This window comes from Sminthopsis crassicaudata, chromosome 3 (assembly GCF_048593235.1).
Source record: "Sminthopsis crassicaudata isolate SCR6 chromosome 3, ASM4859323v1, whole genome shotgun sequence".
In the NCBI taxonomy this organism is placed as follows: Eukaryota; Metazoa; Chordata; class Mammalia; order Dasyuromorphia; family Dasyuridae; genus Sminthopsis; species Sminthopsis crassicaudata.
Genome location: NC_133619.1, coordinates 613,582,046 through 613,609,366, shown reverse-complemented (window position 1 = coordinate 613,609,366; position 27,321 = coordinate 613,582,046). Strand labels below are relative to the sequence as shown.

At 40.0% G+C, this 27,321-nt stretch overlaps 1 protein-coding gene across 1 annotated transcript in view; it reads left to right on the top strand.

The window, feature by feature from the left end:
* IGSF21 (immunoglobin superfamily member 21) overlaps window positions 1–27,321 on the top strand; it is a 376,743-nt gene that overhangs the window by 73,808 nt on the left and 275,614 nt on the right. The window lies entirely within an intron of this gene.

The window sequence follows — 27,321 nt, the reverse complement described above, 5'->3', positions numbered from 1 at the left end:
TACCCATCAACTGGGGAATGGCTGAGAAAATAATGGGATGTGAATGTGATGGAAAACTTGCAATAAAGAAGGGGACAGCCTCAGAAAAACCTAGTAAAACTCATCTGAACTGATGCAGAGTAGAATGAGTAAAAAGAGGAAGATAATTTACACATTAGCAGCAATTTTGTAAGCTAAACAATTGTGAAAGACTTCGAAATTATGATCAGCACAAGGTTTCATCCCAATTCCAAAGACTCGTGATAAAATGTGCTTTCCACTTTCAGAGAGCCGATGGACTCAGACAGAGTATAGGTTGAAGATTATATTTTCTTCTCTTTCTTTTTCTTTATTGTTCTTAGACATGGCTAACGTGGGACTTTGTTTTGCATGACTATATATATTTACAATAAGTTGTCTTTTTCCTGCCTTGTCAATGAATGGAGGAGGGGGGAAGGAAAGAAAGAATTTGTAATGGAAAATAAAGTTAAATCGAATTCAGGAAGGAAAAAAATCTACTTAAAAACCACCTTTTATAAGTAGTCTTTCCTACTTTCACCACTTACTGTTACTTTCTCCTTCAAGATTATCTTGTGTGAGACATGCGTGTGAATATGTGTATGTTTGTGTATGTGTGTGTATATATATGCATATATCATATACCACCTATACATTTATATACACACATACATATTCACATACATACATATTCCCTCTCCCTTCCCTTCACTGTTCCAAAAATGTAAACTCTTAGAAGGTAGACACTATGTTCTATTGTGTTCTAAGACTTTCCTGGTTCTGATATTCTCTGTTCTAAGGGCCCTCTTATCTCTGGCACTTCCTGTTCCAAAGTCCCCAGTTTTGACATTCAGTGGCCTAAGATCTGTCCAGCTCTGATACTCAATGTTTTTTGTTTGTTTGTCTGTCTGTTTGTTTGTTTGTTTTTTTCCTGAGACAATTGGGGTTAAGTGACTTGTCCAGGGTCACACAGCCAGGAAGTGTTAAGTGTCTTGAACTCAAGTCCTCCTGACTTCAGGGCTGGTGCTCTATCTACTGCACTTCCTAGCTGCCCCCTGATACTCAATATTTTAAGGCCTGTCTAAGAAATGATGTGTTCTCTTTGAAAAGTCCTTCCATCTGACATAGTCAATGGAACAGTGGATAGAAAGTTGTATCTAAGTCCAGGAGACTTCAGTTTCAGGATGCATTGGACATCCTGAGATACTTGCTATGTGACTCTGGGCAAATCATTTCATTTCTGTCTATCTGTCTCTTCATTTCTAAAATAAGGATACTAATAACACCTTCCTCCCAGTGCTATTGTGAAGATAAAATGAGAGAATACTTATAAAGTGCTTCCTGATCCTTAAATCACCACATAAATGCTAGTCATTATTATCAATATTATTATTATCATTGTACCTTCTGTGCCTAGCATGGTGTTTATGGGACAGTAGGTTAAATGTTTGCTACTTAACTGATGATTGAAGAGAAATTCATAAAACAAAACTATAGGATGCTAAAGTCTAGTGAACTGTTATTACCATATTTTAGGCCATATCCACAATTATTTAAGGGAGTTCATCATAGAAGGGAGAAGGATCAGAGCACCTGGGTTCAAATCAAGCTCTACCAATTACTCATCTTCAGCCTCATCCCATTCAATGAACCCCATCTATAAATAACATGGTTCCTAAGGCTCTTTACTACTCTCAATCTCCAATTTTCTGAATCCCCCAATCTCTCTGCTCTATCCGTAATTCATGCCCAACTCATTTTCTCACTGCCCCCCACTTCATTCTAGCTCTCCTGCTTTTATTGCTCTCTATGCTTTTCTAAGCACTAATCCCCATCTTTAAGAGCCAACTCAAGTCTCTCCTTTTCCAGGAAACCTGCCCACTGGGCTCTCCGTATACCATCCCTCCCACCTCAGGATTCTCTTGGCATTTATCATTTGTCCTACTCATTTGGCAATTAATCATGGACTGCTCAGAGACATCTCTTGTTCTCTTGTATTCAGCTATTATTTCTCCTCAATATTGCCATTTAACTTCTCTCTTGTTTATATCTTGTCTTCTGAACTGAGTGTTGAGGTCCTTAAAGAAAGAGACTCTGTGTTGTACTGTGCTTTCTTATATGACCCACCAGACAAGAGTTTAGCCACAGTAAGTGCTTTATAAGTGTTGAATAAATTAAAGATACAGTCCCTGCCCTCAAAGTATCACGGAATGTCTGGCCTGGAACCTTTAGAACATAGACTATTAAAGGTGAAAGGAACTATAGGAAATTATATCAGAATTGGCAGGGACCTTAAGATACAGAATGTCAGAGCTGGAAGAGCTTTAGAACAGACTTCAGAGCTTAAAGCACAAAATGTCAGCTCTGGAAAAGACCTTACAACATGGAATGTCAGAGCTGGAAAAGACCTTAGAACATGTAATGTCAGATCTAGAAGGGGTCTTAGATTACAGAATGTGAGATCTAGAAGGGGTCTTAGATTATAGAATGTCAGATCTGAAAAAGACCTTAGAATATGGAATGCCAGAGCCAGGAGAATCCTTAGAACATAGATTTTTAGAACTGGAAAATACCTCTGAGGATATCTAGTCTAACATCTTTCCCAATGCACATATGCCTCCATCTGTTAGTCCTCCAACCTCTTTTTGGCCATTTTCAATGAAGACAAGCTCCTGGTGTTGCAGCCCTGAGACAGGAAGAGTATGCTTGAAAATAAACTCTTTCTAGTATTCTGGCTCTGCTTTACCTTTTATCACTGCTTACTTTCTTGTCTGAGCTTCAGAGTCCCCAAGAAAAGGCTGAGGCAGCAGTTTGCTCTCTGAAAAGCTTTACCAAGCACCCTGTCCATTCAAAAGGAGGAAACACATTGGAAGCATAAATACTAACCTGCCCAAGGATATCGTAAAATATATTGCTGAGGGTTAAAGTTCATCTAAAATGTGAGCAATGGAAAAAAGAAGCACATGTTTTACCAATAAGCTTCAAACTCATGTGTAAAGAGCTTTACTTTGGGAATAATCTATATTCCATCCTTTCAGTGATAGTTTGGCAAAGTTTGTACTGTGTGCCTAGCACTGAGTCAAACACTCTGGTGGGGCTTAAAATAAGCATTTGAAAATAATAGATGGGTAGCCAGCTGGCCACAAAACCAGGAAAACCTGGGTTCAAGTCCATCCCTTATGCATACTGGATGTATAACTTACCCTAGGTAAATTTTTTGTTTTTGTTTTTGTTTGTTTCATTTTTTAAAATTTCCTAATGCCCCAAATAACTCTTTTAAAACCAAAGCTCATAAGATCACATCTGTATCAGCAGAGGGGGTGTCCTTCCTAAGGAAGTTTTCTATACCAAAGAAATCACAGGCCCAGTCCCCATCCTTGTTCCTGTCTGGGCAGCAGCTTTGTCCCAATTCAAAGACTTTAAAAGAACTTTTCCTCTGAGATGATCTCCAATTTATCTTTGTCTGTATCTTGTTTGTACAATACTATTTGCATGTTGTCTCTCCCATAAAACGCCAAGTTTCTTGAGGGGAGAGATATTTTTTGCCTTTCTTTGTATCTCAAAGACTTAATATAGTAGGTACTTAATAAATGCTTGGTCACTTGATTTAGAAATAGGGATATTTAGTCTGAAAAGGAGTGAGACATGATAGCTATATTCAAGTATTTCACAAACTTCTAGATTTAGACTTGGGTGATGGGAGAACCTTAGAGATCATTTAATTTATTCTCCTCATTTCGTAGATGAGCAAAGGATCTGAACCAAGGCCACACAAATAAATTGTGGCAGAGGCTGGAATGAGTGAGGTCTTCTGACCCAGAATACAGTGCTCTTATGTCTTTCCTGAGATTGTCTCCTGAAGGGGGGAATTATCCTTGTTCTACTCAGCCCCTAGAGGGCAAAACCAGGCTCAAGAGGGGGAAGATACAAAGTCAATTTAGACCCCCCCAAACTCACTAACAATTAAACTTCCCCAAAAATCTTCTTTAAAAGTAGTGAGTTCCCCAACACTGAAGATCTTCAAGCTTCTTTTCGAATGCCATAAAGTGGATTCCTCTCAATTGCAATGTGGATTAGAAGTGAGTTTTCACTGGACTGGTTTTTCCCCTAACTCTAATGGATAATGATTGTCAGAAGGTGGCAAATGTCCATAGCAAGGCCAGAATGGCAGAAGAGACTGGTTGTGGAGACCAGCTGGCAGGATTGCAAGGGATGGAGAGGAGGATGGCCTGTCTGGAGCCAACAGACCATACATAAGAGGAGTGGAAGCCAGCAGATGGAGGATCTTCCCTGCTTGGCTGAAGAGTTTCAGCTTCATCAGTTCAGAGAAACTTGCAATTGGAAGAAACTGTAAGAGTTTTTCCAGTCCATGCTCCTGCCCAGGGCAATAATCTGTTCTTGAGCATCCTGGGGCAGGGGGTCATCCAGTCTTTATATGAAAAATAAAATGGGTATCTTTAGTTATCATGGCAATCAATTTCCTTTGGGGATTGATCTGGGAAGTTTTTTCCTTATTTTGATCTCAAATCTGTCTTTTGTAACATGTCCTACCATCAATTCTGGGGCCGCTCTCTAGAGCTGGCCCCCTCTTTGTTTACTGATTCCTTTTGTTTTTATACCATCATAAAAAAGTTATGAAATCATTTCTAAATTCCCTCCACAAAGTCTAGAGAGGAAAGGGTTAGTCTCCAGGTAGCTCCCAAACCCAGAAGCAATAACTATCCAAGGATATTAAAACTGCACACTTGGCTCTACCCTGTGATCTGTCCAGTCTGGGCAACTTCCTCTGATGGGGGATGAAAGCGTTATCCCTATGTACAGTAGGTGTGGTGGTACAGTAATTTCAGTCACGATCTAAGCCCATTTGAGGTTTTCTTGGCAGAGATGATGGCATTTCCTTCTCCATCTCTTTTTATGGATAAAGAAACTGAGGCACACAAAGTTAAGTGACTTGTCCAGGGTCACACAGATCTATCTAAGGTCACATTTGAACGCCGCTCTTCCCTTGGTGCTCTGTCCATGGTGCTGTCTAGCCACCCTGCCACAGAAGTGGTTAGGATTTTAACTCAAGTCCCATTCAAGACTGACAGGTCCGGTTCTTTGTGCCCTGTGGCACCACCTAGTGGCGCCAGCTTAGAGCATAGAATGCCAGAGATGGGGAAGCTCTTCGGACACAGAATGTGAGAAAGAGAAAGGGCCTGAGAGAATGTGTCATTTCCAAGCTGGAATGGAGCCTTAGGTCTGTGATCGCTGCTATGGTCAGACCACATGGTCTCCACCACTCCCTTAATTTAATAACCTTCACTGTCTTGCTCTCAGTGGCCAAAAAGACTGAATTTGATTTTTAAGCAATCATGTTCTTCTCTTGACTCATGATGAATGAATTCTTTTACATCTCTTTCATAGGAACATCAGTGAAACTGATCCTCACTCCTTCTGTACTTAGGGAATTAATATTCTAGAAGTAAAAGAAGAACTTGTATTTGTTCCACTTTGATATTGTCTTATTGTTTTCATTTACTATTTCAACCTTTCTTGATCTTTTTGAAATTTGACTATCATCCACTGTCTCAGCTCCTCCTATCTCCCAGAAATATATTGACCACAAATTGGATCAGCAAACATTCTGTGGCTTGAGCTAAAAACATTGATTTTTTTTTTTAAATGTTGAAGCAATCTGATTTGTTCTATTTTACAGTGTGGAGTAAAGGCCTGGAGTTCATAAGATGCAGTATTTCCTAAAATATAATAATGTCTAATATATTCCTGAACAATGGAACCATAACAGGTGGCTATGAATATCTCTAGAGTCAGAGAATGTTAGAGCTGGAGGGGTCTTGGAACATGGACTGGAAAAACTCTACAGTTTCTTCCAACTGCAAGGCTGGAAGGGCCCTTAGAACAGAGAATGTTAGAGATAGGAAGGCCTTAAAACATGGAATGTTAGGGTTTAAAGGGACTTTAGAATTTAGAATGTTAGAACTAGGAGGGCCTTTTGAATAGAGAATGTCAGAGCTGGGCAGGCCCTTAGAACCCAGGAGGTCAGAGCTGGAAGGGCCCTTAGAACCCAGAAGGTCAGAGTGGGAGGGCCCTTAGAACCCAGGATGTCAGAGCTGGGAGGGCCCTTAGAACGTGGGATGTCAGAGCTGGAAGGGCCCTTAGAACGTGGGATGTCAGAGCTGGGAGGGCCCTTAGAACCCAGGAGGTCAGAGCTGGGAGGATCCTTAGAACCCAGGAGGTCAGAGCTGGGAGGGCCCTTAGAACCCGGGATGTCAGAGCTGGGAGGCCCTTGGAACACAGAATGTTAGAGTTGGCAGGGCCCTTAGAACACAGGATATCAGAGCAAGGAGGGCCTTTAGAATCTAGAATGTCAGAGGAAGGAAGAATTCTTGATCCCATTTATTCTAATCCAGAGATTTGACATGACTCATTCTCTGTCAATGAACAGGATTGATTTCCAGGTTTATGTTCTTTCTGTTTGATTTAAGGACAATCAAATTCTTCCTTCCTAAGAAAGTTGATTGGTTTCCCTTTTGGAGAAAGTACCTTAGACTGAATAGCTTGTGGGAGGGATCCAAGTTGGTGATCCTTATATCTTTATTTATTGATTTCTCTCTAGTTTGGGAGCATCAGAAGAGTTGTCCTCTCTAGTCCCAACAGAGTAAAGTTGGAAGCAGTCTCATAACTTTAAGAAAAAATCATTTCCCATTCTAGGTCATGATTTCCACTTCTCATATCTGTCCTTCAGTTCTGGTAAAGGTTACCCAAAATGCTCGCAGGATTTTTAGAAGGAAGAGGAAAAATCCTCCCCTCTCCCAATCTAATAACTTGGTTCTAGCTAGTCAAAGTGCTGGCCACCAGAAGCTCCTTTTCTTTTTGTTCACATCCTGGGTTCAAACCTACTTGACCAATCTTATATTGTTCTACTTCCTTACAAACATTATTCTAGTCAATTCATGAATTCAAGAATTCTAGCCCAAGCTTAACTGTTTAGTATTTTCCAATCTGGTCCTTACTCTCCCACCTCCATGCATTTGCTCAATCTGTCTACCATGTCTGGAGCATACCATCCTCTCCTTACTACTTGTTTTAAACAGAAGAATTACAGAATATAGAAAGAGTTCCATTTTACAGTCAGAAAAATGAAGGCCTCAAAAAGTTGAAAGACAAAACAGAAAATAGTCTACCTCTCAGACCTGTGGAGGAGGAAGGAATTTATGACCAGAAGAAAACTAGAGATCATTATTGATCACAAAACAGAAGATTTTGATTACATCAAACTAAAAAGTTTCTGTACAAATAATACTAATGCAAACAAGATTAGAAGGGAAGTAACAAATTGGGAGAATATTTTTAAAGTTAAAGGTTCTGACAAAGGTCTCATTTCCAAAATATATAGAGAACTAACCCTAATTTATAAGAAATCAAACCATTCTCCAATTGATAAATGGTCAAAGGATATGAACAGACAATTCTCAGATGATGAAATTGAAATATATCCACTCATATGAAAGTGTTCCAAATCACTACTGATCAGAGAAATGCAAATTAAGACTACTCTGAGATACCACTACACACCTGTCAGATTGGCTAAGATGACAGGAACAAATAATGATGAATGTTGGAGGGGATGTGGGAAAACTGGGACACTGATACATTGTTGGTGGAGTTGTGAAAGAATCCGGCCATTCTGGAGAGCAATTTGGAACTATGCCCAAAAAGTTGTCAAACTGTGCATACCCTTTGACCCAGCATTGCTGCTATTGGGCTTATATCCCAAAGAAATACTAAAGAAGGGAAAGGGACCTGTATGTGCCAAAATGTTTGTGGCAGCCCTTTTTGTTGTAGCTAGAAACTAGAAAATGAATGGATGTCCATCAATTGGAGAATGGTTGGGTAAATTATGATATATGAAGGTTATGAAATATTATTGCTCTGTAAGAAATGACCAGCAGGAGGAATACAGAGAGGCTTGGAGAGATTTACATGAACTGATGCTGAGTGAAACGAGCAGAACCAGAAGATCGCTGTACACTTCAATGTTGTATGAAGATGTATTCTGATGGAAGTGGAAATCTTCAACATAAAGAAGATCCAACTCACTTCCAGTTGATCAATGATGGACAGAAATAACTACACCCAGAGAAGGAACACTGGGAAGTGAATGTAAATTGTTAGCACTACTGTCTATCTACCCAGGTTACTTATACCTTCGGAAGCTAATAGTTAATGTGCAACAAGAAAATGGTATTTACACACATATATTGTATCTAGGTTATATTGTAACACATGTAAAATGTATGAGATTGCCTGTCATGGGGGGGGAGGGAGTGGAGAGATGGGGGATAATTTGGAAAAAATGAATACAAGGGATAATGTTATAAGAAATAAATAAATAATAAAGATAATAACTGCTTTCAAAAAAAAATAAACTAATAGAAACTGAAAAAAAAAAGTTGAAAGACAATCTCACAGATAGCCATAGAGTCAGAAATATAAGCAATAACTCTTCTTCGTTCAAGGTCCACCTTAAGGAGTTATCCTCTGTAAAGCCTGCTCTGACTCTTCAGATATAAGGAATCTCTCCAATTTCAAATTTCCCTAGATCTATTTGTTCCCATAAGTCTCTACCTCATATTGAACAAATCAGTATTATCTGCTCCCCATCTCTCCCCCACTTTGAATAGTAAACTGCCTGAGGGCAGCCTGTGTCAGAAGCAAGATTTGAACTCTTGGCTTTCTGAGTTAGGGGCTAGCTCTTTATGCATTATGGTAGAATGACTAAAATATATTCAGTAGTTTAAGGTTTTATCCAGAATTGCTGATCCTGATCTGAGGATCTTACTTAGTCATGGGCAGGACTGGAATTGCTCCGAGGGGAAGGAAAGGACACATTTTCCAAACTTTTAGCCGTACCTTATTTCAAATATTCATTGTGTTCATCCTTAGTAACTTTGCTGAATTAAATTAGATTACTTGTGAGCTATCAGGCCATTGAGCTTAACCACCTAAATTAAAATGCTTCCACATTTCAATTTCATACAGGGGAAACTGAGGCCCAGAAATAACTTATCCATGATCACTAGCTGGAGAGCTGGGATTTGATTCTAAATCTTTTGAATCCAAATTCTGTACTGTTTCTACTATAGTTTATCAACTGGATAATAGTAATCAGTTGGCCTCAGTTTCTACATTAAAATCATAGTCATTTAGTCAATTAACTGAGGATTTTCTCGATAAAGATACTAATGTCATTTGTCAATCTCCTTCTCCAGCCCATTTTACAGATGAGGAAACTGAGGCAAACAGGATTAAATGACATCACAAGGATCACACAGCTAGTATTTGTCTGAGGTGGGATTTGAACTCAGGAAAACAAGTCTTCCTGACTCCAGGTCTGGCACTCTCTACCTACTGCACCATCTGACTGCCCTCAAAGATAATAGAGATCTCTTTAAAAGAGCCTACTTGGAGGCCCGGGGTCCTGGTTAACAGATCTTCTCAATATTCATGAGATGGATTTGCATACCACCAGCCTCCCGGCAAAATCATTAGTAAGCCTCTCGTTCAGTGTAGTGGAAGAACTCCACTAACTTACCCCTCTGGGGTTAGTGGGAAGAAGGAATAAAAATGTCCACAAAGGCTTTTGCAAATGGAAAATACTGTTGCCCAGCATCATAATAACTGGACAGCCTGGGGCGCTTGGTATACACAAAGCTGTTTACTGCAGTTCTGTGTCCTGATTACTACTCATATTCCCATCTGGTAAAGCTGGCCCTCTCCCTCTCCTTGCCTCACTCCCCCTTTCCCCACTTTGCCCTCTCCTTTCTTATCTTTCATTAAAAACAATCTTATCCTCCTCCTTCTCTTCTTCCTCTTCCTTTTTCTCCCTCTTTTCCTCCTTTCTCCTTTTCTTCCTTTTTTTTCTCTCTTCCTCTTTTTCATCTTCCTTTTTTTCCTCTTTTCCTTCCTTCTCCTTTTCTTCTTCCTCTTCTTTTTTCATCTCTTCCTCTTCTTCCTCTTCCTATTTCTCCCTCTTTTCCTCCTTTTTCCTTCTCTTCTTTTTTCCTCTCTCTTCCTCTTCTTCTTTTCTTCATCCTCTCTTCTCATTTTCTCCCTCCTCTTCCTCCACTTCTTTCTCTTTCTCTTCTTCCTTTTTCTCCTCTTCCTCCTCTTCTCCCTCAATGGAGTGTTTCTCCTTCCATTCTCTTCATCCTCTCCTCATTCTTATCTCTAATTGTACTGATTCCTCCCTCATGCCATCTTTATCCACCCCACTACACCCTTCCCTTTCTTCTCCACTTTTCTTGTGCTTTCTTGTACATACCCAATAAACTGGTGGTTGTTTGAGCACTTTATAAAATATATCTCATTCAATCCTCTCATTTTTCCTAAAAGATTAATCCACTTGTTGTTCCCATTTTACAGATGATAAAACTGAGACTTAGTGAAATTAAATGGTATTCCCAACATCACACGGTCAGTAATGGTAAGAAGCAAAATTCATCTGAGTTGCCTGTCTTCCCCCCATCAGTGTTCTTGCCCTCGTTTAGGCAATCCGTGTTGCCATCAATAGTTCAGGAAATCCTCCTTTAGGTGGAATGGGTCTCAAGGGTTCTTCTGGTTTAGTCCCGCTTTTGGGCAGAGGAATATCTAAACAAAATTAGGCAGATGGTTGGGTGTCTAGTCTGAGTCCCTTGTATCTCTATTTCAAACCATTTCTCCTTGTTCTGTCCTGAACGGAGAGTATCCAGCCACTAAGTTCTATATAATAACCCGTAAAGGCAGCTATTAAGTCACCTCTCATTCTTTTAAACGACCTGGGAAGGGAATTCACAGTGATATATGTCGGTCTTTATGGCTGGTCCTGGGCAGCTTAAGGACTTAGCAGCCCCCTGAACACACATATGGTTGCATAAATAAAAGGAGTTGGCAACATCTAAGTGTTGCTCAGCTTCGATCCCGAGCACCTCTCCAACACTGGTACCCAAGTTACCTTGTGGGAGAGGGGCACCTGAGAGTAGAGTGGCTGCCTTTGTGAGTTACTGTATATTAGACAGAGCCGATGCTATCAGCACTTGAAAGCTAGGGAAGCACTTTTAATATACTGAAGCATTTGAACCTCACAGTCCTATGAGACTAATATTTCTATTGTTCCCATTTCACAGATGAGCAAAGTAAAGTTCAGAGAAATTAAATCACTGTCCTGTAATCACACAGCTAGTAAATATCAGAGGGAGGATTCAAATCCAGATCTTCCTTCCTCCAGTACTCTGTTTGACATGTAACACATATGTAGGTTTATTCACATGCTTCTATTACCCACTCTGCTCAGCCACCCTATTGTATTGATTCTGATCAGGGTCTGACATGAAATCACCATTGTTTCCCTTCTGATAAAGGTAGAGGCTTCTCCACAAAAAATGAGTCCCCCAAGAGCCTCATCTCTCAGAAGGACTGGCTGCTATCTGAGGGGAAGAGTATTCAGTTTATATGGTAGAAAGGGAAAACAGCATCATTAATCCAGGGTTTACTTTCCCAGCTCTCCTAATGTTTCCTAAACCAGAGTGGCCATTGGCTGCATCCTTCTAAAGGCATTCATTGGCAGCACGACTCCAGCTTGTTTTTTCAAAGTTTATTATCCAGATATTAATCCCATGCTCCACTTTCTTATGGATCACTTCCCTCTAAAAGGCTCAAGATCCTCCTTTCAATCAATAAGCATTTATTGGGCACCTACTATGTACTAAGCACTGTGCTTAACACTAGGGATACAAAAAGAGGCAAAAGATAATTCCTACCTTCAAGAAGTTTATAATCTAATCTGGGAAGCAACAAATAAACAAAGACTTATAATAAATAGAAAATAATGAAGAGAGAGAAGGCAAAAGGATTAAGAGGACTTGTTATAGAAGACAGAATTTTAATTGGGGCTTATAGCAAGCCGGGGGACAAAGATAAGGAGGGAGAGCTTTTCTGGCTAGGGATCTGAGATGGAGATAATCCTTATGCTATCAGCCTCACAAAGGAGGAGACTTTTTCAACAAAGGATCCTTGTTTCTGGACTTTAGATCCTCTTGGGCTGCTGGGATTGGAAAGATTAATTGTCAGATGCTGATTCTTTCAAATTTAACAAGGTTGGCAGAGGGACAACAGACATGATAAAGTCTATTGCTAGTCCCAGACTTTTAATGCAGTAAAGGCGATTGGCTAGATCTCAAAGGGATCTTCTAGATCTAGTGCTCTAAGTTCTTAGGCCCCTCCCAGCTTTGACCTCCTGGGTTCTAGGGCCCTCCCAGCTTTGACCTCCTGGCTTCTAGGGCCCTCCCAGCTCTGACCTCCCGGGTTCTAAGGGCCCTCCCAGCTCTGACCTCCCGGGTTCTAAGGGCCCTCCCAGCTCTGACCTCCCGGGTTCTAAGGGCCCTCTCAGCTCTGACACTGTGTATTCTAAGGTTTCTCCCAGCTCTGACATCCTATATTCTAAGGTTTCTCCAAGCTCTAACAATCTATGTTGTCAGGAACCTCTCAGTTTTGATATTTTAGGGCCCCTTATAACACAAGCATTCCAGATTCTAAGGTACTACTCCACTTTGACATTCTGTGTTTTAATATTCTTTCAAGCCCTGCCATTTTCTGTTTTGAAGTCTCTTCCAGTTCTAAAAGTCCTTTAATGTGATTAAGTAAACCTTTTTTAAACACTTAGAATGTGCAGAGAAATGCTAAGGGATTGAAAAAGCCCAGAAAAAGCACAGTTGCTGAGCTAATGGAGATCGCTGTCTACAATTTATATGGCTTGCTTAGATGCCCCCGAGCTTGGGTTCTGCTGGTCCATCCTTTCAGAGCCCAAAGTCACCTTTATATCATCGTGAGGCCAAAGGATAGGGCTTTGGCAGTGACTGTAAATTGCAATTACCCAAACAATGGAAAACAGTATCATTAATCCAGAGTTTACTTTTCCAACCATCCTTCTAATGTTTCCCAAGCCACAGTGGCTATTGGCTGCATCCTTCTAAAGGCACTCATTGAAAGCGGGACTCCAGCTTGATTTTTCAAAGTTTATTACCCAGACAGACCACGGAATCCACTCCTTTCTCCTGGATACTAACAACTCCATGCATTGAGACTAAGATGGAAAACAGGAAGCCCCCATATGGAGGATTCACCTTGGCTGAGGCCCAGGAAGTCCTTCCCTTTTCTTACTCTTTCTCCTCTTCTGCTGGTGGTAGGAGTATATGCTCCTAACTTAGGTACCTGAAGAGGTAAGATGCTGGAACCATTTGGACCCCAGGTCTAAAGCACTAATTTCTGGTAGAGAGAGGCAAAGTCACCAGTCTGGGCCTCCTCTTTCTTGATGATTGACCTCGGCCTCTCCAAATCATAAATAAGACATTGGAAGGACCAAGGTAGTGTGGGTGACTGCCAGTGTTTCTCCAAATTTGTAGAAAAGAAAACATAAATAAAATCACTTTCAACAAACCAGAGTAGCTGTATCTCGTTAATGTTTAATGGGCGTCTATAGGCTGCCTGTGAGGGAAGAGTTGTTTACTCAGTCCTTCTTATTATGCTATGCTAAAGATGGGCTGAGAGTCTGTACTGAGATTGGAGTTACAAGCGGAAAGTTGTTCTATTGGTATAGAATTCTCATGAGCAAAACAGCCTGACTGGACTAGACTGAAAGTTAGTGGGAAGGAAAGTATACTGAAAAGGGAATCAGGGGCCTAGCTTCACTGAATCCTGGATCTTGAGCTGGAGGAGTCCTGGGTGACTGTTTAGTCCAACTCTTCATTTTATAGATGAGGAAACTGGGGCCCCAGGAAATCCTACAGATTGAAAGTGGTCTTAGTGGAAGTTCCCCTCAGTTTCCCAATCTGTAAGAGAAGGGCATTGGACTAGATCATCTCTAATTCCCTGACAAGTTGATAATCTTCTGAGCATACTTTCTTTTTTTTTTATCCAAGAGTTCTTTTTTTTTCAAATTTATTTATTTTACAAAAATTTTATACATAGGTAATTTTTCAGCATTGACAATTGCAAAACCTTTTGTTCCAATGTTTCCCCTCCTTCCCCCCACCCCTTCCCCCAGATGGCAGGTTGACCAATACAAGTTAAATATGTTAAAGTATAAATTAAATACAATATATGTATACATGCCCAAACACTTATTTTGCTGAACAAAAAGAATCAGACTTTGAAACAATGTACCATTACCCTGTGAAGGAAATCAAAAATGCAGGCGGACAAAAATGGAGGGATTGGGAATTCTATATAGTGATTTACATTCATTTCCCAGAGTTCTTTTGCTGGGTGTAGCTGGTTCAGTTCATTACTGCTCTATTGGAATTGATTTGGTTCATCTCATTGTTGAAGAGGGCCACGTCCATCAGAAATGATCATCATATGGTATTGTTGAAGTATACAACGATCTCCTGGTCCTGCTCATTTCACTCAGCATTAGTTCATGTAAGTCTCTCCAGGCCTTTCTGAAATCATCCTGCTGGTCATTTCTTACAGAACAATAATATTCCATCACATTCATATACTACAGTTTATTTAGCCATTTTCCATCTGATGGGCATCCATGTAGTTTCCAATTTCTGGCCACTGCAAAGAGGGCTGCCACAAACATTCTTGCACATATATGGGTATACTTTACATACAATGCCTAGCAAAGTCACACACAACACAAGAATCAATTCTGGATCATCCATATAATTGGAAAGAGTAGAATGCCGAAATTCCTACGTATTCTAAGACTCCATCAAGCATCAACATCCTATGTTCTAAGGCCTCCCAACACTAAATATTTCAAAAGGTCAAATGCTATATAACATTAAACATTTCACCTCATTCCCCCAGCTTCAGCTTCCTAATCTGTAAGGTAAATACAGAGATAGATGTGGAGACAGGTAGATAAATAGAGAGAGATAGGAGAGAGACACACAGAGACAGATAGACAAATATAGACACAGAGACAGAGAGAGACAGAAAGACAGAGCCAGAGGGACAGAGATACAGACAAAGAGAGAAACAGACAGGGAGATAGTTAGAACATTTACTAAAACACTTAATATGCTCTAAGCATTGAAGATACAAATATAGGTAAATGAAGGTCCTACCTTCAAGAAGCTTACAATCCAGTGAGGGATATAACATATAAAAGACAGAAACATGGGAAGGCAAGATAGATGATGAGGAAGAAAAGTGTGGAGAGTGAGTGATGAAACATGGCTGGGGCCCTTGCTAAAATGGTAGTCCTGGCAAAGGAGTCCCCAGTAAGGAGACCGAGTCTCAAGGTGGAGGTTTCTCCCAGGTAGTAAAGCAACTGGTAAGGAGGAGGGGAGGTGCAGAGTGAATCAAAATAATACTGGCACTCCTTACTCTGTGGGATAGTTGGATGGTAGAAAGCATTTTGTAAAATTTAGAACAATATAAAAATGCAAGTTGTTATTAGTACTGTAACATTCATTATTATAAAGTTCTTTCCAATTCTGACATTGTATATGCTAATATCTCTTTTCATCCTTCCCTTCTATGCTCTAAAGTCTCTTTCACTCTGTTCTACAGTCCCTTCTGGAACTTTCTATGTAGCCAGCTTCTCCCAGTTCTGACAGTCTATGTTCTAAGCTCCTTTTTAGATCTCAAATTCTATGTACTAAGGATCCTTCCTGATTTGACTTTTGTGTTCTAAGGACCTCTTTATCTGTGACATTTTTTGTTCTAAGGTTCCTTCCAGGTCTGAAAGTCTTTGTCTATTCTAATACAAATGATTATAGCATGTGTAAGGAATAGTAAAAAGGTTGGCCTGAGGGGAATGTGTTGGAGAGGAGAAGATCCAGATTGCAGAGGCCTTGAATGCCAGCCTGAGAAGTTTGAACCAAATCTTGGAAAGAAGTGAGATAAAGAAGGTCCGGAAATCTCCGGTGCCATGGAAGGTAGCCACTCCCTGACTGACCAAAGGTATGGGGAATGATGGTGCACCATTTGATCTCATGTTACCCCATGACTTCAGCACCAAGGGGAGTGTCAGGGTGGGGACAAGGACAAAAGGAGGGTGAGGGAAGCTCAATCAGATCTCCAGGCCACTGCCAAGAAGAAGGAGATCAAATAAGAGAAACACAATCTAGTGAATTATGCATAGGCCCTGTTAGTCATGCCCTGATTAAAGTGATTGGGCTGAGATTAGCTCTGCCACCTCCACCCCCTTCCAAGGAAAGGATCCTGAAGGCCCTGGGCTGAAGCTCAGCTTCAAATCCTACCTCAGCATCTTGAGCAAGTAGGTTCCCCTCTCCAGGCCTGGCTTGGCTCATCTGGAAAATAAAGAGGTCATTCTGGAAGGGGCTCAGTTCCCTTTGCTCTTGTCCAGTCCTGTCCAACCCTACCCTCCTGACAAAAATGGTGGTTTGACCTTGCTAAAATAGTAGTCCTAGGAAAGGAGCCAGTCAGGAGACAATCTCAAGGTCTAAGTTTCTTCCAGGTAGTAAAGCAACTGGTAAGTTTCCTACTGTGTTCTCATTTCACAGATGAGGAATGGAGGCAAATGGGGGCTAAGTGATTTGCCCAGTACTGTACATACACAGCTCATAAATGTTTGAAACTGGATTTGAACCCAAATCTTCCTGATTCCAGACCTGATGTTGTGTTCATTGTGCTATCTACTGTTCCCCTAAGATCCCTCCCAGTTCTAAATCTATGCAGCTAGATTGGAGTAGGGGATAGAGTATGAACCTAGAGCCAGAAAGACCTAAGTTCAGTCTCATATTTACTTATTGAAATAATTTCACCTCCATCTCCTTTTTTTGCTTATCTACAAAGTGAGAATGATAATAATGTCATCTATTCCCTCCTCAGGGTTGTTGGGAGGATCAAATGAGATGACAAAGTACTTTGCAAATCTTAAAGTTCTATATAAATGCTAATAATTGTCATCATCATCATTATCACTGTTATAAAAGCAGTGGTAGTAGTGGTAGTATAATAGTAATAGTGGTAGTAGTAACAATAATAACAGTAACAGCAATAGTAGTAATGGTAGGAGTGATAGCAATAATGTTAGTAACAGCAGCAGTAGCAATAGTAGTGGTGGTGGTAATAGTAACAGTAATAACAATAGTAAAAATAGTAGTAATAGTGATAGTATCAGCAATAGTAGTAGTAGTAGTAGTAGTAGTGACAATAGTAGTATTGATAGAAGTAATAGTAGTAGTGAGAATGTTAGCAGTATTAATAGTAGTAGTAGTGGTAGTAGTAACAGTAATAGTAGTGCTAGGAAGAAGAGAATAGTAGTATTGATAGTAGTAGTAGCAACTCTAGTAGTAGTAATAAGAATAGTAATAGTAGCAATATTAGTAGCAACAGCAGCAGTATGAATAATAGTGGTATTAGCAGTACTAGCAGTGGCAGTAGAAATAGTAATGGTAGCAGTGGTAGTGGTAATGGTGATAGTGGTAGCATTAGTACTAGAAAGAGGATTATTGATAGTAGTGGCAATAATAGGACTAGGAAGAGGGGTAGTAACAATAGTAGTGATAATCATAGCAACAGTAGCACAAGCAGTAGAACTAGTAGTAGTGCTGGTGAAGGTAGTAATAATAGTGGTGATAGTAGTAGTAATAGTCACAGTACTAATAATAGTAGCAGCAGCAGTACTTGTAATAGGAAAAGTAATGTTGGTGATAATAATAATATAAGGAAGAAGAGTAGGAATAGTAGCTGTGGTAATAGTAACAGCAGCAGTAGTAATAGTGGTGGCAGTAGTAGTACCAGGAAAAAGAGTAGTAATTGTGCTAATGGTAGTAGTAGTAATGCTAGTAATGTAGCAACAGCAACAATAGTAATAGTAGTAGTAGTGATGGTAGTAGTAGTAGTAATAATAGTAGAAGTGGTAATAGTAGTACTAGGAAGAAGAGTAATAATAAGAGTAGTGATAGTAGTAATGGTGGTGATAGTAATGCTAGATAGAAGAATAGTAGTAGTAGCAGCAGCAACAGTAATAGTGGTAGTAATAATAGTAGTAGCAGTAATACTAGTAATAGGAATAGGAAGAATATTTTATGGCTGACAAATAGTTTACAGATTGAGTAAGTTTGTTAGCCAGGACCCAATGTGCAGGTGGATTCAGAATCTGGTGTTCCAGAAGATCCTACAGAACAGCACATGATGAGAAGGGAACTCTGCCAGAGAGCAGAGGATCCAGGCTCAACTTCCCAAAGTTCTGCTTACTACTGACAGGATATAGGAAAATCAGTCTCCCCTCTTTCACTTCCCCTCAGTTTCCCAGTCTGTAAAAGAAGGGCATTAGACTAGATCATGTCCAGTCCCCTGACAGGTTATAATCTTCTGGCTATACTTCCCTACACAATTCCTAGGAAAGTCACACAAAACACAAGAATCAATTCTGAATCATCCATATTATTGGAAAGGATAGAATGCTGAAATTCCTGCATTATTCTAAGACTCCATCAAGCGTCAACATCCTATGTTCTGAGGCCTCCCAAGTCTGAAATTTTATGTTCCAGCCCTTCTGAGGTTAGCTTTGTATGTTCCCAAATGTAACATTTGAGCTTCTGAGACTTCTTCCTGTTCTGATACCTGATATTCTATGTTGTGAGATCTTCCTCAGGACTAGGGGCTCTAATGCTGGCAAAGTGAGTTACTAAAAGTGTTTCCCCATTGTTACTAATTTAGCGTCTCTTCAATATACAATCAATGGATCAGTGACCTCATTAATGTGGTTATTCCCTCTACTGCATGAAAATTGAAACAGCAAAGTGTCATTTTATCAAGACAAATGCTGTACTTAGATTCAGCCTAAATTTCAGTCTGCAGTCATGTAGAAAATGACTCTTGCCCTTCTCTTGGGAACTAAGTTGTCCCCCATATCCTCTACTGCTTTGTTGGTCTCCTCCTTCCTTCATTCCTTCCCTCCCTTCTTTCCTTCCTCCCTTCCTTCTTTCCTTCCTCCCTCCTTCCCTCCCTCTCATCCTTCCTCTTTCTCTTTCTTTCTTCCTTCCTTCCTTCCTTCTTTCCTTCTTCCTTTTTCCTTCCTCTTTTCCTTCCTTTCTTCTTTTTTCCTTTCTTCTTCTCCTTCCTTTCTTTCACAAACATTTATTAAATACCCATCACATGAAGAGATCCATTTTAAGTGCTGAGTGAGAAATGAAATTTAAATAAAACTCAGATATACCCTCAAGACATAATCATGATAACTCATATTTATATAGCTTCTATTTTAGCAAGGGAATTATACACTTACCACATTTCTGTCTTGTATTATAATTATTGGAGCATTTGTCTTAAGAGAGGTATAAACAAGGTACTATGGGATGTTCAAGGAGAGAGGAATCTTAGGACCATAGATTAAAAGTTTGGGGCCTTAGAGATTTTCTGTCCAAGCTTCTTTTTTTTTTTACAGATGAAGAACTGAGGCCAGAGGAAGTGAAGTGAGCTACTTGAGGTCACAGAGATAACAACAATTCAAAGGAGAATTGACTTGTCTTCTGGACTCTAAGGCTTGCACTCAGACTACTCAAGAGTTCTACCTTTTTCTTCCATCTGGGCCTGAGGGATAGGGCTAAATGGGAGGGGTAGAAAGAGAGAGGGTCAGGGAGGCTTCCTGGGCTGCTACTAACCAGCTAAATAAATTATCACTCAAGTTTGCCTGTAATCATCTAGAAAATGAGGGCATTGGGTGACAATCTCTGAGGCACCTTCCAGCTCTGATGTTCTAAGCTTTAAAATTTTATCTTCTAAGATTTCCCCAAGTTTCAATAGTCTATATTCTAAGGTACCATCTAGGTGACTCTTTATAGTCTAAGATCCTCTCTAGATATCAAGTTTTATGTTCTAAGATCCTTCCCAACTCTGATATTCTCTGTTCTGAGGACCCTCCCAGCTCTGACCTCCTGGGTTCTAAGGGCCCTCCCAGTTCTGACCTCCTGTGTTCTAAAGACCCTCCCAGCTCTGACCTCCTGGGTTCTAAGGGCCCTCCCAGCTCTGACCTCCTGGGTTCTAAGGGCCCTCCCAGTTCTGATCTCCTGTGTTCTAAAGACCCTCCCAGCTCTGACCTCCTGGGTTCTAAGGATCCTCCCAGCTCTGACCTCCTGGGTTCTAAGGGCCCTCCCAGCTCTGACCTCCTGGGTTCTAAGGGCCCTCCCAGTTCTGACCTCCTGGGTTCTAAGGGCCCTCCCAGTTCTGACCTCCTGTGTTCTAAAGACCCTCCCAGCTCTGACCTCCTGGGTTCTAAGGATCCTCCCAGCTCTGACCTGGGTTCTAAGGATCCTCCCAGCTCTGACCTCCTGGGTTCTAAGGATCCTCCCAGCTCTGACCTCCCGGGTTCTAAGGGCCCTCCCGGCTCTGACCTCCCAGGTTCTAAGGGCCCTCCCAGCTCTGACCTCCCGGGTTCTAAGGGCCCTCCCAGCTCTGACCTCCTGTGTTCTAAGGGCCCTTCCAGCTCTGACATCCTCGGTTCTAAGGATCCTCCCAGCTCTGACCTCCCGGGTTCTAAGGGCCCTCCCGGCTCTGACATCCTGGGTTCTAAGGGCCCTCCCAGCCCTGGCATCCTATGTTCCAAGGTCCTTCCTCATTCTGACATTCAGTGATTCTAGGAGTACTGGTCTTTGTGTTCTTGAAATACAGATCTCGTCTTCCCCACCCCCTCCTCCTTCCAGCTTCCCTTTCATCTCCAGGAGTGCTCGCCTCTCTCAGATCCCATCCGTTCTTCTCCTCCTCCTATCCCCAGGGGCTCTAGCAAGATGGGGAGTGCCTTCCCAATGCCACCAGGAGGGCAGGGCAGCTGGTGGCGGGTGCTTATGAATGTCAATTTCCCGCCCACCCCCCTCTCAGATTCTGAGGGCATGAGTTAGATAACCATGACACCTGTTTTAAATTAGCCTTCGGAAGACTCCGACAGCTGAGAAATTATTTAACAGGGAAAGAATTGAGTACATGAATAAATATTAATATTAAAACACCACTTTCCCTGGATTTAAAGGGAAAGGGGGGTGGGAGAGCAATTCAAGGAAATGAAAGTCATCACTTGTCAAAAGCAAGTGCAGCGTACAGAATGGAACACTAGGAATGACAGCCGGGAAAGAGCTGTCCACATATTGGTCTCTGCCTCTTGTGGGCATTCCTGTCCTGTCCGAGATGGTCTGGTGCTTCCTCTGCCCATCAGCTTGCTTGGTGCTCCATGCAACCCTGAACCCCAGCTCACTCTTAGAGCTCTACAGGACCTTAAAAGTCACCTAGCTCATTCCTCTCATTTTATAAATGTGGAAACCGAGATCCAGGAAAGTAGTGACCTTCAAAGTAAATCAAGGTAGAATGGTCTGCCTCATAATGTAGTGAGTCCCCCCATCATTAAAAGTCTTCAAGATAAGATTGAAGAACCATAAAGAAAAGAACTACCTCCAAAGGCAAATGTCTAAGGCAGCATTTGCACTCACCCTCATGGGATCCTAGATCTAGAGTTAAATGAGATCTTAAAGACCACCTACTTTAGTTCCCCAACTTTACAAATAAAGAGGCTGAGGTCCAGAAGGTCATGACTTATTGAGGGTTGCAGAGATATTAAGTAGCAGAGCTGATATTTGAACTCAGATTTCCTTGTGACTAAGTCACTCCCTATGCCAGATACCCTATCTCTGTTCAATTCTAGATTCTGTGTGGTCTCTCTAACTCTGAAATTCCATGAGTCTATGTATTAATAGCCATGATTATTTTTATTAAAGTTTTTTTTTTATTTTCAAAACATATGCAATTTTTCACCATTGACCCTTGCGAAACCTTGTGTTCCAATTTTTCCCTCCTTTCCCCCAACCTCCCTCTTAGATGATAAGTAATCCAACATATGCTAAACATGGTAAAATATATATTAAATCCAATGCACACACATTTAAACAATTTTCTTGTTGCACAAAAAAAAAAAATCAGATCAAAAAGGGAAAAAATGAGAAAGAAAATAAAATGCAAGCAAACAACAACAACAAGCTATGTTGTAGTCCACACTCAGTTCCCACAGTTCTCTCTCTGGGTGTAGATGGCTCTCTCTATCACAAGGGCATTGGAACTGGCCTCAATCATCTCATCGTTGAAGAGAGCCACGTCCATCAGAATTGATCATAGTATAATCTTGCTGTTGCCATATTCAATGAAATTCTGGGTCAGCTCATTTCATTCAGCATCAGTTCATGTAAGTCTCTCCAGGCCTCTCTGAAATCATCCTGCTGGTTGTTTCTTACAGAACAATAATATTCCATAACATTCATATACCACAATTTATTCAGCCATTCTCCAACTGATGAGCATCCATTCAGTTTCCAGTTTCTACCCACTACCCAAAGGGCTGCCACGAACATTTTTGCACATACAAGTCCCTTTCCCTTCTTTGAAAACTCTTTGGGATATAAGCCCAGTAGTAACACTGCCGGATCAAAGGGTCTGCACAGTTTCATAACCCTTTGGGCACGGTTCCAAATTGATGGCCATGGATATATGTATAGAGTACCACAGTCTTCCTTTCTCTTATCTATAATAAATTAATCAACAAGCAACTAATAACACACTTTCAATACATCTGGCATTGAGAGGTACTGGGAACCTGAAGAAAAAGATTAAAATAGTCTCTGCCCTTCAGAAGCTTATATTCTATTGGAGAAGACAACATGCACATAAATAATCATATATATATATATATATATATATATATATATATATATATATATATATATATATATATATATATATATATATATATATATTCCCTTCTAAGTACATCTCTATTTCTTTTTCTATATTCCTCTGCATCTATTATCTTTCTATCCATTTATATCTTTCTTTTTCTTTATCCATGTATATATCTCTATCACTGTATCCATTTATCTATCATCTATTTCTTTCCCTCTATCCATCTATCTCTTTCTTTATCTTTATAATCTCTCTATCTATATATATCAAAATCTCTCTTTCTTTATTCATATATCTCTTCTCTATCCATCTATATGTATCATCAATACCTTTTTCTCTATCATTTTATTTTTCATCTATCTTTATCTCTTTTTCTCTATCAATCTCGCTATCTCTTTCTTTTCTCTATCCATCCATATATATCTATCATTTATTTCTATCTTCCCATATCTAACTATTCACCTACATCTATTATCTATATTTCTCTACATATTTATCTTTATATTTATTTATATTTCTGTCTTTCTATCAGTCTATCTATCAATTAGCTCTCTGAGGCAGGGAAAACAGCAGCAACAGTAGCAGTAGTTGTAATAACAGCAGCAGTAGTAGTAACAGCGTTTGTAGTAGTAATAGGTGATAGCAGCAGTAGCAATAGCTAGAATTTTATATAATGCTTTAAGGTATGTGTAGCACTTTACAAATTTTAGCACATTTTGGTTGTTCTTACATTTTTATGAACTAATGTTATATCAGGGAAAACATAGGCGACAGTTTGATCTGTGATAATACTCCTGCTTTAGGACAATTTATTGATTGAACTCTCAAGGTCATTTGTTGTTCTTATTATTTTAATTCCACAATCCATCTAACTCCTGAATCTTGCTGTGATGTAATAAAGAGCTGGATTTGGAGTCTGATGACTGGCTTAAATTTTGCTTAAAATTTTCCTTATTTTTGGTGCGGCTTTGGATGTTTCATTAACATTTTCTGACCCTTAGTAAAATAAAACAAGAGGATTGGAATAAATGATCACAATGTGCTGAGATACATATAAGACTGAATTCTCGATGTGTATCACCATACCAACAGGCAAGTTAATCAATGACTAGGCTAATAAGTGGCCCAGTGGTTAGGGCAAATTTGGCTTCAGACGCTTGTTGGCTGTCATTTAACCTTTGTTTCTCTCAATTTCTTCATCTCTGAAATGGAGATGATACTAGCACCTTTCTTCTAGGGCTGCAAATAATATTAATCAAGTAATTTGCAAATGTTACAATACTACATACATGCTAGCTATTATTATTAAGCATTTAGTAAGTGACAACTATGTGCCATTTATTGCTGATGTGTACTAAGGATGCAAAGGCAAAAGTGAAATTGTCCTTGTCCTCAAGAAATTTGTATTTGACACATACTCATCTTCCTAAATTTAAATCTGGCCTCAGATACTTATTAGGTCTGAGATCCTGAGCAAGTCATTTAATCCTATTTGCCTCAGTTTCCTCAGTTATAAAATAAGATAAAAAAGGAAATGACAAACCAGTCTAATATCTGTGCCAAGAAAACTCCAAATGGGGTCACAAAGAGTCAGACCCAACTGAAAAACGAAATGTGTACTTGTATACATGTGCACCTATGTTACATATAATATACATATGTGTGTTGTCCATTTAACATATAATACAAAGTGATTGGGGAGGTATATTAACAACTAGGGCAATAATTCTTAACTACTTTGGGTTCATGGCTATAAACCTATAGAAACTTTCTTAGAGTAATGTCTTTTTTAATACATAAAATTAAATTCACAGATTATAAATGAAACAAAAAATCATCAAAAATAAAGATTTAATTTTTTTCCCTTGAACCCCTACAATCTACCCATGGAAATCTATCTGAAGAGTTCAGGTTAAAAACTCCTGAATGACAGGGCCTTAGGAAAAGTCTCTAGGAATAGATTGGTCCTGTATCTCAGGTCACTCTCTAAGGCTATAAAGTTGCACATCAAGGCTGATCTTCTTATAAAGGGTGTTCCTTACTCCAGTAAAATCACAGATCCCACTCACCCTCTTTCATCAGCCCAAAATGTGCTAGACATTTGAGGCTATAATGATCCTTCCCTCTGACTCTAAATAATAAAGAACAGCCCCTATCCTCAAGAAGCTTACATTTGACTCAGGCAGAATGAGATGAATATAACATTATATATATATATATATATATGTATTTCTATATATATATAATTATATACTATAATAATACATATATTATATCATACAAATAAATATTACATTTTTATAAAATATAATATATATATATATATAATTTAATAATATAATATAATTTTATATATAATAATTTAAGGGGGGTACTCATCCTTAAATTATCAGAAAAATACTTCCAACATGAAGCAGCCCATGAGCTGAGTCCATAAGTAAAGTAAGAATTCTAAGAGGTGATATAGCAAAAGAACATGTGGAAAATCACAGTCTCTGCAAACCGTAGACTTGGGAAAAGGAAGACCCTGTTGGGAAATAACAAGGAGATCAATTTGGACTGGAATGTAAAGTGATTAAAGGAGATCTATAATGTAAGATAAGCCTGGGAAGAGAAGTTGAAGCCAAATTATAGGGGGTCTTAAATGACAAGCTAAAGATTTTATATTTTATCCTAGAGAAGAAAGGGAGTCAATGAAACCTCATGAGAATGGAGGATGGATGACATAGTCAGGCTTGTACTTGAGGAAGATTATTTTGGCAGTTTTTTGGAGGATGGGTTGGAAATGGGGGCAGGGACCAAGACAGGGGAGCTGGAATTTGGGAGGTAGACTAAGGAGCTATTACAACATCTAGGTATGAGATGATGAATGTCTGAATTTTTGTTGTGACCTTTTGAGTGAAATAAAGGGACCTGATATGTGAGTAGTGTTACGGAGGTAGAATTGATGAGATTCCTGACTTCATGACCCCATTTGAGGTTTTCTTGGCAACCCCCTATAGTTCCATTTGGGATTTTCTTGGAGAAGATATTAGAGTTATTTTTCATTCTTTTTCTCCAGTTCATTTTACAGATGAGGAAACTGAGACAAACAGAATTAAGTGACTTGCTCAAGGTCACACAGCTAGGAAGTGTATGAGATGAGATATGAGTGCAGGAAAAATGAATCTTGTTGACCACAACCAGAAGTTCTATGCATTATCCCCTAGCTGCCCTTGAAATTTGGTAATTCATTACAAATAAGGGTTATGAGGGAGAAGGAAGTCAGGGCTGACTTCAAGGTTTTGAAGAGGGGTGATTGGAAGCATGGTGAATCTGGTAGAAAATAACAGTATAATTATCACCATTTTACAGATGAGAAAACTGAGATTCAGAGAAGGGAATGACTTGTCCAAGATCACATGGTTAATAAGAATTGAAACTCACTTCTATTTCCTATTTCACTAGGCTGTGTCATTTCAGGAGGGAATGTGGGTTCATGGACTCTGATTCTCTATTCCTGTCCCCAAGTTTTATCTTCTTTCTAGCCAACCCTAATGAGGAAACGGGGAAAGAGCAGTAAATTGAGTATGGCAACATGGTGGTGCCCAAAAGGTAATGAAATAACTATTATTTACATTGCATATTTAAGGTTTGCAAAACACTGGGCATATATTATCTTATTCAACTCTCACAACGATGCTGTGAGGTAGGTGCTATTGTTTTCCCTTTCTAACACAGGGAAAACCAACAACCAAAAGCTAAGGCTTATATTAAATGACTTGTCCAGAGTCACAGTTTCTAAACATCAGAGATGGCATTTGAACCCTAATTGAGCCCTCACATTTTGGTTGAAGCCAGAAGACTTAGGTTGAAGTTTACACTCTGTTGTTATCTTGTCATGTGACTTTTACTGAGTCTTTTTTAACCCTTCTTTGCCTTAGTTAACTCCTTTGTAACAAGAAATGATGAGACCTAATTCCTAAGATCTCCTATCCCTCTAACACTAGATGGGCAATTAAGTGGTAAAGAATATAGCAAACTGAACCTGGGGCCAAGAAGACAAAGCTTCAAGAATCACTTTAGACCTTTACTAGCTGTGTGACTCTGGGCAAGTCACATTCCTCTTCTGTACGGCAGTTTCCTGACCTGTAAAATGATGTAGCTAGACTTGAACGTCTTTCTGGTCCTACCCAGTTCAAGTCCATGATCAATGAGCCTATGCAACAAAAGAGGGTGAGGATGGGCAGCAGGCTTAATTTCTGTCTCTCTCTGAGGCTGCTGAAGAGGCTGCCATTCATTCCTTGGCCCCTGCAAATGCCCTTGTTACACTGGCACTGAGATCTCAGGTCCCCTGTTGTCACTCTTCTTCTGATGTCCCCACTGTATCAACACTTACTGTGAGCACATCATATTCTCCATATCCACCGGATGCCAGAATGAGCTTCATTCACTCTCTGCAAAGTGTCTTGGCCCCTCGTTCCCCTGACATACCTCTCGCTGTCTTGCTCTGCTTCAGGAGTGCCCTCTTTATAATAAGATGACCTGAACTGTGCCCTGTTCTAAATGCAGCCCCTGAGAGCCCCCGGAGGCTCATCATGCCCCACTCAGGCAGGAGCCTTCCTTGTGCTTGGTCTCAGCCATATTGTGATCCTCGGCTCC